This window comes from Suricata suricatta, chromosome 11, assembly GCF_006229205.1.
Source record: "Suricata suricatta isolate VVHF042 chromosome 11, meerkat_22Aug2017_6uvM2_HiC, whole genome shotgun sequence".
Classification (NCBI taxonomy): domain Eukaryota; kingdom Metazoa; phylum Chordata; class Mammalia; order Carnivora; family Herpestidae; genus Suricata; species Suricata suricatta.
Window position 1 is genome coordinate 81,441,718 of NC_043710.1, and position 13,235 is coordinate 81,454,952.

At 39.1% G+C, this 13,235-nt stretch overlaps 1 long non-coding RNA gene across 1 annotated transcript; it reads right to left on the reverse strand.

Moving 5' to 3' along the window:
- Positions 1 to 4,966: 4,966 nt before the first annotated feature.
- Positions 4,967 to 5,858, reverse strand: LOC115272103. The gene is made up of 2 exons (XR_003900249.1): positions 5,786 to 5,858; positions 4,967 to 5,149 (listed from the first exon to the last, which is right to left on the reverse strand). It is a non-coding gene; the product is annotated as an uncharacterized LOC115272103 (long non-coding RNA).
- Positions 5,859 to 13,235: the final 7,377 nt, after the last annotated feature.

Here is a 13,235-nt window from a genome sequence, read left to right on the forward strand (position 1 = left end):
CATACAATATGTAATCTTTTGAGACTGACATTTTCTCAAAGCATAGCTGAATTCATCCAGGTTGTTGTGTGTACTGATTATTCCTTTCTATTGTTGAGTAGTATTCACTTGTCTATAGAAGGAAATCTGGGTTGTTTCCAGCTTGGGACAATATAATAAAGCTGGTATAAACTTTCATATATACGTGTATGGATGTGACAACCTCTGGAAAAAAATGGTTTTTAACTCCTATGTTCCCTCAAACATTTTTGCTTCTCTAATACTACCTGTCTCCACAATCATAGCTCATGGACACAGTATATGCATCTTCAGAGATTATGCCTAATGCCTGGACATCATCAGGTGTTCACCACTTTCCTGAAGTAATGATGATGAGCAAGGTCATGCCTATGGTGTAAGTGGGAAACTAAGGCAGGAAGTGCATGAGATAACACCCTCTCCTTCTGACCCATGGTCATCTCTTCTAGCCTGAGGTCCATGTTTCTCAAAGGACCCTTGCCCCTCCTTTCAGGGTCCCTCTCATTTCCCTTGACTTGAAAGGAGCATACCCTGCAGAGACAGCAGAGGTGATGTTCTCATGTCCCTGCAATGACCTTGTCCCACTTGCAGATGATTTACATGAGGCCCCTGTTTGTTCTGATTTTAATTGGATAGATACTGAGAAGGGATGTGGGGAAGTGAAAGGGAGGGAGGTTCTGGGAAGAAGCAAGAGTAGTTCATTGATTGCTATGCATTTGTAATCAACCTCGGAGGTTACATGCTCATCTCCACATGACAAGAACTGTCTCTTTCTCACTCTCATCAGTGGCCAAAAGAGTATTTTACACACTCACTAATGAGTCTGAATGAATTCTATGAGGACTCACCTGGGCAAGGTTCATCCAACCCCTTCTTGCTAAGGGTGGTTGTGGGAAGGTATGGGACCTGTGTATGAAGGGCCATGCTTAGTATAATTCTCTGATAGGCATGGGGCTAGGTTACTCATCACTGCCATTCTAGTCTTTTGGCCTCTTATTCTCACTGTCTTTTCTAAGCAGGGACACAGATTCATGTGTTGGTTCTCTGGCTACTTCTGTGGGTTTCTGTTGGCTTCAAATAGAGGTTTTATTGTTCAAGGTCCTCCATCACCTTCTCAATGCCACCCCACCCCTCTGCTACCAGGCCTTCTGCTACCAGGCGCCACCTTGTTTCTAGCCATTGACATTCCCACAATCATCTCTTCATACCTTATTCATCTTACCTGGAATATCCTTTCCTCTGCTCTTCCTAGCAAACATTGTGTCTCCTGTCTTCCCACACCCTTTGCTTTTGTCATGTATCAATATCACAACCATGCCATGCTTCTAAATCTTTATGGACTCAGATCTTTGACAATTGAATTGTATTCTTCTTTGATCTCATAGTGTCTAGTATTTTATAGCCACCTAATACATGTCTGCTGCATGAAGGATGGAAAAGAAAGAGACCAATGTTTACTTGGTGACTCTCTCCTTGGACTCAGAGACCTACTCCTTCTGCGCACCATTTCCCTTCCTCTGTACAGCAGCAGAGAGCACCCTTCCCCAAGAGTACCATGCAGTATCCTTGGGTATCCGCATGGAAAAGAGGCTTTGTCCTACCCCATGGGAATAAATTCACTGGCACCTACCCCCTCCTGAAGTTTCAACCAAGTCCTATAGTGTCTGTTATGAGTAATAATAGTAAAGTAATTTCCCTTCATAGAAATGCCCTTGTCTGTCTATCTATCTATCTATCTATCTATCTATCTATCTATCTATACCTCACATTTGTATCCTTTAGGTGCCTATGTATTTCCTAAATACATTACCAAGCCAACAATACCACACAGACAAAAATTAGACATTTCCTCGAGGTTTTCTGTTTATATGAGGGACAGAGGTGCCTTATGCTTTATCACCAAAAGGATAGTAAATTAAATGGGTGTGGTCCAGAGGAAAAGAGGCAGAAATAGATGGAAGAGCCATTTAGAAAAACACCTTTTGCCTACTTAAGAGACTTTAAGTCAGAAATTTCACTCCTCTTTAGAATCACTGGAGAAGTCATTTTTAAATAAAAGTAATTTTTTTGACATCTGCATACTGTACATGCTGCATACGGGTTCTTTCCATTCCAAAATATTGTTTCTTTCAAGACTTTTCCTTGCTTTCAGGTGAGTATGTCTTTTCCTTCAACTAGTGCACAGTCTCTGAGAGGTAGAAAACATGATTCGACTATGTACTTTGTACCTAGCAAGCATCTAAATATGTATATGCATATATTCATATTCATATTGAATATATATGAGTAGTATATCTTAACGTTATTTACATAGTATATATTCACATGAATATACATTCATACATGTTTGTGAATAAGTTTGAATGCATATTCACATTAAAAGAATAGCCTTCTGGGTTGCAGAAAGTCCCAAAGGCTGGGGCAGGTCGTTTGGGAAGGTCACTGTGACCTGTTCACCTGGAGCAGACAGCCTGAGGGTGGTGACTCATGGATCCATCTTCACATCTGAGGAGTAACACACATCATACATGTGTTAACACTCTCCAACCTCTGCCTAAACAAGGTGCAAAGAAACTATGCTTCCAGAAGGCAGTTTCTTATAGTTGTCTGCACAATCCAAGCTGTAATTCCCATTTTATGCCTGAGGCCAATGAGGCCAAGGGATATTTCATGGCCTCAGTGTATTAGTATTAGGATTTGTAATGGTAAGAGCTCCTGACTTTAAAGTACTAATCAATTTGCTTGTTTATTGTCATTTGTCCTTGGAAAATAATATCCTTTGATCCAAATGAGTCCTAAAATATACGTATCAACAAAGGTATCTTAAATTGGCCTTGAACTTTGGAACTGGCTCCTGCTAGCCCTCATTTATTCAGTGTGGCTTAAAAGAACAGAGGCATCTTAAACATGGCCAGATGGCCCCATGCGTCAGTCTCCCTTCCTCTTTCTTTCTCACAGAGTAAATGAAAGTCTGCAGTAAGTGATTCTGAATGTTTAATTCGATGCTTTGATATCAAAATTTGGAGTCATTTCTGTGAATGTGTGGCACCGATTCCATAATGAGGTCCCGCATTTGCTTCAGCAGCTGGAAAAATCTGTGGATGTTAGTGTATCACCCACTGCTATTGAGATTTCAATCTGCAGTTCTGAAAAGTCATGTTCTCCATGAGAATCAAGTCATGGAAGAGCAGGGAAGGGTCAAGGAAAGAAGTGGAGTTGGATTCACATTTTCTTAAACTACTTCAGTAAGTAGATTCTGGAGTTTCTCTCTCTGGGAAAGGTTGGCCCTGGTACAATCTTTCATGTCCAGGGGGTAGCATGATTTTGATTTGTTTATTTGTTCACTCATTTCAGTGGGTTAGCTAAGCTTAATAAAGTTCAAGAAACCTGTCAAAAATCATAAATTAGCATTAGTGATTCAAGAATACTGATTTCCTCAGGGTTCTGGCAGAATTTACAGCCATCTTCACTTCCTTCTTTTAAGTTATAGAATCTTAAAAAGACCCTGGAAGTCACACAGTCTCACTACCACCCCTTACTAGATTCCCATTCGGCATGCATCCAACCCCTGCCTGGATCAAGGGCTCTCAACAGGTGCACAGAGATACATCTGTGTTCCTTGAGCCCTTCACAGGTGTGCTCCTAAATATTAATGAAGGAGTAAACTTTAGATTTATAAAAATAACACATACAGTGTTATAGTGATGCCAGACACTTGACCTCATATGACCTCCCCTTGAGAGGATTGCAGTTTCCTAGTAATAACACAGAAGTTGAAGCTGGCACTAACCACAGGTTGCATGCCTCAGGAGCCTCAACTGGGAGATGTCTAGACTGTGGAGAGTGAGGTGGGGGCAGACAGTTCTGTTCACACTGCAGAATGCTGCTCAAAGATGGCAAAAGGGTTGTGGGACAATTGTGAAGGCTTTTGTGAACAGGAAGACTTATTTTTAGGCCATGGGGAGAGATTGTGAGGCAATTATTGCTGACTTGCCTAGTAGATTTCATGTTAAAATAGTACCATGAATACAAAATAATTCAAGACTACTGCACTACTCCCTTTTCATGATGGAGTCTCATTACCTCATAAAGCAGTCTATTCCAGTTTTGCCCAGCTTCAGTTTTGCACAGTCTATATTAAAAATATTTGCTTATACCAACCTAAAATCTGGCTGTTTATAGCTTCTGCCCAAGAATTTATGTTTTGCTTCTGGAATAGAAACAAATACTTCAAACTCTAACTGGCTGTACACTGAATCCTGTGGGAACCCACTTTAAAGTATGGACTCAGAGATTCCATCCCCAGAAATCCTGCTTGATAGGGGTTCAGGAGATCCTTATTTTTTATTAAGCTTCATTGATACTGCTGATGGAAAGCCAAGTTTGAAAAATACTGATGTCTCATAATCTTTAGCTGGTAGCTAACTCTTTTAGTTTAATTGAACAGGTTTTTTTTTTTTTTTTGTAAGCTAAAAACCAGTCTTCCAATATAGAGATCTTATTCACGACACATTCTCATGCTTTTCATGTGGGTGAATGGCCCTCATCTATGAAGGGAAAGAATTTAAATTCTGAGTATATCCATTTACACTATGCATACCTGCCCAGTGTGGGTTGGTCCTACCTAAAGTGTCATCTAGGAACACTTTAAATCCAGGTTCTCTTTAAAAAAAAAAAAAAAGACACACAGTCAGTGAATTAGGGTATTTTTTATGGCTCATCATCCTTTCCTGTACTTTCCTTTCAATTTCAAGTTTCCTAATTAAATGTGTGAAACAGAGAAACCGTGTTCTTGATAGATGTTACCTATCATGGGTTGTAGTCCATAATGGAAAACCTAGTTGTTCTTTTTTTCTTGTTCTCTTATACTTGTAAGCCTATACCAAAATAAGTAAGGTATAAATATTTTTAATAACAAGAATGAATAAGCAACAGAGGAGATGACTCATCAGACTTTGAGTGAACTTTATCACTATCAGGCCTAAAATAGAAGGTGCTGTTATTGCTCATGACTCCAGCAGACTCTTAGCAGATACAAGTCCTTCCTCTTAGCCACATCCTTTCCGATCGTTGTGTCTTCCATTTGAATTGAGCTGTGGTCTTCTTCTGTCTGCCCACATAGATCTTGGTCCTTTCAAATACAACATAGTCTCCTTTTTACATGTGCTCAGACTGATCCTCTAACACCAAGTAAATCTTGTATAATACTAGCAAGCTTATGACAAACAGATCTATATTCTACATCCAGGATTTGGGAATTCTCTTTTCTAGTCTTCACTAAGACTATTCTTAAAGTACTTGTTTTCTAGTGCACAAGAAATAGATAGTCATCACAAGGAACTAGAACACAGATTTTAAGAGAAAAATAATAGACACAGAGATGAAAATATAGACACACATATATTTTTCCTAGAAAATAGAAATTACACTATACATTCTATTGTCTCTCTTTTTTTTCCCACTAAACAATATTCCATGAGCAATTTCCCATACAAATGGATCGTTTTGCATACAAATATAGAGACATAGGGTGACTACTCTTACTGTTGTTGGGTATCTTGTTTCTAGTTCTCCATTTTTATAAAAGGTAATGATCATAACTATTGTACCATAAGAATTAAATGTTAGTATATATTTTTTCAACTCTGCCAAGAAAATCATTCTCTCTTCCATAGTTGGAGGTGGGGTTTTGGTGACCTTCTTTTACTATTAGATACAGAGTATGGTGCTTTTGAGAAATTAGAAAGTAATAATAATTTTATCTGACCTGGAACCTGGGTTCACTGTGAGGTTCTTCATGTCTCTAAGTTTGGAGGAATGGTACTCATTCTGTTCAGGCTTCTAGAATCTACTCTGGTGTTCCACTTCCTTCTTCCTTTCCTGGTGGCAGGGAGCAGCACTTCTTTATGTCAGAGAAGGTGGGGAAGGAGGGTGAGGGAAGACACAAGGGACAGCCTGACAACACAGAAAATGCTGACATAAATTAATCAAACAAGGCATCTCGCAGGATTGAATTAGTTCCTGATTTATGGTTGCAGTGCCGTGGCTGCCAGGCCGTTTCTTCATGCTCATCCGTTGTTGTCCCTGATTTATGTCGGAGTCTCAGTGCATTGGCTGACTAGGGATCCTTGCAGGATGGATGGAAGGGAAAGGGCTGCTCCAATAGTGGCCGTCCCTGGTCCAATCTTCATTCCACCCTCCGAGGGCAGATCCATCTATCAACTTCATTATTTGCCTCATAAACTCAATGTCTGCATCTTTAGAGTCTGTTACATTGCCATGGAAGCCGGGATGGTGATAAAGGGGAAAAATTATTATTATTTTACTTCTGTATTCTTATATATTCTTAAAACTGGATAAGATTAAAGCTAAGTCTGTTCTGATGTTTCATGTTATTACCGGTAGGGAGTTGCCCCCCCCTTATGTTAGCCTCCTTAAGGTATTCCTAATTTTTGAGAGACACCTGGGGAGTGATTTGTAAAACGATGTGGTTTGGATGCTTGGGGGTTTTTTCATTCCGGGGAAAAAATTTACCACTGCAATACGTAATTATAGGAAAAACATTGTTGGGAATACTTTGCTAACAGATTCTAGAAATCTGTCTATGGCCTACTGGATATTCATTAATTCATTTTCTCAAGTATATTTTCCCCAAAGACCTTGCTATGTGCCATATACTGATTTCCTGCACTTTTGTCTATATTCTCTGACTTCCAGTCTTTAAGGATTTTATGGTCTACAGGAGGAGACAGGCATTAAACCTTTTATTAAATAATCATATGATTCTAGATGTATAATTGCTAATGGTAATACTTCTGATAAGTGGATTCAATTGTTATGCACTATATTTCTAATTTTTTAAGTGAACATGGAAAACATTACAGTTGGAATTCGTATGAAACATTCTTTTAAATATATTAAAAGTAGGTGGTGGTATTTTTGTTTTTGTTTAAAACTTATGTTTAGTTGTTGGAAATGGCTAATGTTACTTTAAACAAGCCTATTGATAAGGTGAAAGATCAAGTTCACTAATAGTAACTTTTGTTCAGAACTATCCAAATGATGTGTGATTGTCAAGGCATGGGATTATTTTTATTAGTCTTTAAACTTTATGACTATAATTTCCAAATCAATATCCTAGGCAAAACAGTCAATATCTCTAAAACTCATTGTTCTCATCTCTAAATAGTATCTGCTTCATAAAGTTATTAATATGAAATAAGATAACTTATTTAATATACTTAGCACAAGAAGGATACCTGGGTGGTTTGGGGTGCCTGGGTGGCTCAGTCCACTTAGCATCTGACTCTTGATTTTGGCTCAGGTCATGATCTCACAGTTTGTGAGACTGAATCCCATGTTGGGCTCTGTGCTAACAGCATAGAGCCTGATTGGGATTCTCTATCTCCCTCTCTCTCTGCCCTTCCATTGCTCACATGTGCACATACACACACTCTCTCTCTTTCTCAAACTAAATAAATAATCTTAATGTATGTATATATATGTGTGTATGTGTGTGTGTGTGTAATCTTAGTTGTGCTTATTTGTGCTAAGTTTATATATATAAATATATATAGTACATATATACTATATAAAAGTGTGTATGTATATATATATATATATATATATATGCACCTTTTTTCCAAATGTGTGTGTATATATACACATATATATTTAACACAATACCTGGCATATAGTAGATATTTGGCAAATGCCTGTTTTTATTTTATTGATTTACTTATTTCTAGCACAAGTATTTCTCCTCCAATATTATTTATTGGATATGACCAAATGGATATCCTATAGAAACCTCAAAGTTAAAATATTAAAAAGAAACCTGGATCGATGGTCTTCTCACTCAAATCTGCTAGTCCTACTTGCCCTAGATCAATGAACAGCTTTCACCAAAACACAAGTGTTCTTGTCAGAGTCTATTGCAGTCTTCTTGTGTATCAAGGTTCCAACCATATAGAATGCTTTCACTTCCTCCACCCTACCACTCTTTTCTCCCTCAGAGCCTTTATCCATGTGGATCCCTCTGCCCGGAACACTCTGTCTTCCTTCATTTCAACTATGTATCTACCTACTATGAATCCTCCAAGTATCAAGTAGATGACACTTCTTCCAAGAAGCTTTCTTAAACCTCCATACCTTTTATGGGCTTCTTCTAAATATTCCAGAGTATCTTGTAGTGGTCCTATTATGGCAATTAACTTCTCATATAGAAAAATAACTATTTTTTATTACTGATTCGTTGTCTCTTCTATTCACTAACTGACATATGCATTACACTTTATCCCCTTTCATAGATTGAGGAGTAGGTGCTTTGGTACTGCACTACTGAATGAATGAGTCTATCTTCAAAGGCAACTCCAATACAGAGGACATTCAAAAATAATTTAAAGCATATTTTAAATTAAAAAAGAGATAATCTTCTAATTGAGTCCAAAGCATTTGCATATACACTCGGGGGGGCTTATGCTATGCATTCAAATAAGTACCATGATTCAGATTTTACAGAATGAACAGATCAACATCAAATCAATTTTCATGAACTTTTCCAAGAACTATAAGATAAGCCAACTACAGTAACTTGATTCTAACCATTGGCTTTTTTAGCATCACACCTTCTGCACCTCTTTCCCCCCTCAGCACCCCACCCCACTTACCCCTGTTGTAAGTGGAAGATTGGCCAGAAAATATGACTGGAGCTGCTAAGCCATACTGGCATCAGTCAATGTTCTGCAGTGATTTGGGCTCTGATGTTGGCTATGAAGCTATTGGTCTTGTGGACAGTAGTTTGCCAACAGTTGGCATGTTTGCAAAAGCAACTGCACAAGACAACCCAAAATCTGCCACAGAGCAGTCAGGGACGGTATCTGATCCGAGAGAGAGACAGAGTCTGAGGCCTCAGAAATCGCTGTTCCTGCCAGCAGTCCCACAGGCCCCCAAGCCCCTGCTGAAGCGGAGGACGAGGGCAGAGGCGTCATCTTCTACCTCAGGGACAAAGTGGTGGTGGTTTGTTTTTTGTTTCACTTCTCCAACAGATTTATTTCTTGAAAGGAATGGATTTTGAGGAGGAAAAACATGGGGTATAGGTATGGAATAGAAAATAAATACAAATGTAAGATGTTTTGCTAATTGTTTTATATCCACAACAAATTCGTACAGAGAATGCCCTGGACAAAACAACACAATAAAAGGTTCAAAGAGTGAGGCGTTCCCCTAGGTAAGGCTGAAGATTTCAGTCTCTGGAATTTGGAATTTAGGCTGCAGTCCTTGTTTTCGGATGGATCACTGGGTATGTGACACAGTCCATGCGATTAACCAGATTTGAACAGATAGAAGTAGTTGAAGTGTTCGGTTTCATGTATCACATAACTATCGAAGTTCCTCCCCACGATGCAGTGCCAGGTGGGGTTGTCCTTGTCAAACTCCTTTTTTATATGGGCCACAATGGCCTTCTCTATGTTGTAGTTCTCCAATGCCTGAGTCGCACACTCCACCGAGTCCTGTTGCATCTCCTCCGACATGTCAGCATTTTTGATCATGGCCTTTCCATCACACATAGTTACCGAGGAGCAGGGGCTGGCCAACTGCAACGGTCTCCTGGGGGAGGGGCTGACAATGCTCACAGCCAGCTGGAGAGACCATCACTACCGAAGGTTCTTATATCCTGGGAAAAAGCAAATATCCTTTCAATCGCCCAACCTTTGCTATTTCTTGGACATCATTCAAGAATTTCAGTGTTAAAGGGCACTTTAAAAGTTTTGACCTCTTCTCCTGGGAGACCAGATCTACAGAAGAATTCTTGAGGGAAAAGATAAGCAGTCTTACACTTTGCAAATTTTTCCCCTATACAACCCGACATCAAACAGAAGAGCAAACAGTTAGAGCTTTTGGCTTCCTGTGGGATATTGATTTTCCCTCTCTGCTACAGCATTTTCCTCATCTTCTTGGCATCCTCTGCAAAAACGAAACATGAGATTTGAAAAACTAAAAATACTGAAAGTGACATGTTATTCTGGCATCATGGGTTTTGTGAGAATTCCAGTTGAGAGAGGACCGCTGTAGCACACTATTGCCCTTCAGGGGTCATCGAGTGGGCTTTTTAGACCCTGGAGAAGATTGACCTAAATGATAGGTATTAGGAATGGCAAGATAAAAGCCTTTTGGAAAAGTGGGCTAGAAGGGCATCAAGAAGCAAATCTGAGCAGATAATGGTAGACAGAGGTAATGGCCCCACAAAGCGAACAAGGAAATGCCTTCTTGAGTTCCTCTGGCAGCAACAGAGCAGGTAACTGCAGACAGGAGTCTGGATGACTAGTTCTTAAGTAAAACAATGAGGTAGTTGGACAACTTGTTCCCTATATCTCATCATCAGTTTGATAGTGGATGGCTCTCAGCTCTTCTATTGGTGAGTCATCAGGTATCCTACTGGCCTCTCCAAGTCTGACTGTGCCTATAGTTCAGCCCCATTCTTGTAATGTATGCTGAATCCGATCTTATGGAAGAATATATTTGAGAAGCTCTTGCCTAACGTTCAGTACTTCTATTTTCAGTCTCACCCAGAGACTACCTGGCTTTCATTTAGCACTCCTGTTTAATTAGCAAGGAATTATTGTTCCAGATACCTGTTTCTCACCTTGCACTACAGTTCTGAATACTAAATTGGGTTCTTTTCTTTTGGCAACCGAATTCGGTATTGACAACTTCTCTAATACTTTAGTTCCCTCAGCTTTTTCATTCCTTCTGGATTGTGCCTTCTCTCGAGTGGCTAAAAAAATTTTTTTGTTACTTCTTGCAGTCTTATTCCTCCAAGCAAATATGATCTACAACTTGCCCAGGCCACCCACTTACTTGCTGTCTTATTCTTTTGATATTTTGTCTTTAGGTCATATCAGACACCCTGCCAGTACTTGGTCACTTTAGTGGAAAGATTTAATCTTAGATTTTATCCCCCTTTTCACTGTAATTAAATGGTTCATGCCCTGTGCCTGGGTATTTGATACTTGTCTTTTCTGCTTTTGACACTGATCATTCAGTCTAGTTTCACAAAAGACCTGTACACTATCTTCCGATTTATATTTTAAATTGTCCACTGGACATTTTTACCTGCCTTTATTATGGGCAACTCTAACTCAGTGTTTCATAAGCCTGAATGCATCACACTCCTTCAAATTCTGCTTTTCTTCTCTATCCTCTTTTGGTTAATGAAATCACCATCTGTTTACTAACTCAAGCCAGAAACTTAGGCATCAACTTTCATTCAGTTTTCCCTTCATCACCTATTACCTGGGTTCTCTATTCATATCTGTGACTTTCCTCTCTATGACTGACCTCATCTGATCCTACAGCTTTAAATATTACCCATATCTTGAAGAGATCCAAAACAATTATAAGGAATGTGTGTGTGCACGTGTGTGTGTGTGTGTGTGTGTGTGTGTGTGTGTGTGTCCTTGACACTGGATACCTGACTTGCCCTTCTATCTAACAGGTGTCTCAAACACAACATACTCAAAGCAGAAGACTTGCTGTCTGACCCCAACACAAGTCTGCACTTCCCACAGTCTTCTACTAGCTCAGCAAATGGCATCACTATGTTGCTCAAAGCAAAATTCTCAGTTAGCTTTAATTCTTCCTTTTTAAAAACAGCCTTTCCTCCCACATCCAATCCATTTGCAAGTCCTCCAAATTCTCCTTCTGAATATACCCAGAAACTGTCCACTTCTAGCCATCTCCATTGCTATAATCTGAATTCAACTACCAATATGACCTAGACTATTAAAATAGCCTCTGAATTGGTATCTTTGTTTTGCCCTTTTTCATAGCATTCTATTATATTTTTTTAAGAATGTATTGCTGTCTAAAAATATCTATCTATCTTTCTATCTATCTATCTATTTATTTATTTATGATCTCTCTGCCACTTTCCAGTGAAATGCAGGCTCCAAGAGAATAGGGGTTTCATAAGCCTGGCTGAGCACTGTATCTACAATGCCTAAACATAGTACATATTTAATAAATATTTACTCAATTAATTGATAGTTAATCACCCCCTGTATCTTTGCTCGTTAAATTATCATTATTTGACATTTCTCTATAGATAGCAGTTTAGCATGTTTATAACTCTTAGTTTAGCTGTTTTTAGAATGCTCAGATAATGTTTCCTTTTTATCCTTTGCAACAACCCTAATGAGGCAGGTGCAAGGATTTCCTGGCAACAGATGAAGACACTGAGCAGGGAGATGTTAAGCTAATTATCCAAGGTCACTCTGCTGCCCAGTGACTGTTCTAGAGTCCCACCAAGGAGAGTCTGCATCCAGACTTCTCCTTTTCCACCAGTCTCATGAGGAGTCAGCTAATTGTTGCTCTTCTGGGGGCAAGCTCCCTAGCCTTAGCCTCCAGGTTTTCACCAGGATCTAGCTCCATCTAGATGCAGGGGGCTTGTGGCTGGAGGTTGTCCCTGACTGTTTCCAGTCTCACAGCTTCTTAGGCCTCCCGCTTTTACCTTCTTTAGAGTTGCAAGGTAAAATACAGAATACCTGTTTAAATTTGAACTTCAAATAGAAAGTGAATCATTTTTTTAGTGTATGTCCCATGCATTTCATTTGAAACTCAAGTTTAACTGTAAGTTCTATATATTTTTTTGCTACATTGGGAGTTGCTACCCTTTTCTCAGTGATGTATTTGCATTCTTGTTCTGCTCCATGAAGTATCTGGCTTGCTTTCAAGAGTGACTATACCTTTTATGTATATATATAGATATAGATATAGATATAGATATAGATAGATAGATATACACACACATATAATTTAAATGTAATATACATATGTAGTTTAAATGTAATATATATATATTCCTTCAGTTGTTAATTTTTAAAAATATTTATTCATTTTTTAAGAGAGAGAGGGGGCATGAGTGGGGGAGGGGCAGAGAAAGAGGGAGACACAGAGTCTGAAGCAGGCTCCAGGATCTGAGCTATCAGTACAGAGCCCAACGCAGGGCTCTAAATCACAAACCGCGAGATGATGACCTGAGGCGAAGTCAGACACTTAACCACCTGAGCCACCCAGGTGCCACATATATTCCTCCAGTTCTGAGTCCTAAATTGTATATACATATACATAATCTATTACTGTTGGGTCTTAAGAACAGAAGGTAGTGGCCGCAGTGTATATTTGTTGTACCGCTTTTATAGGAAATATACTTCATT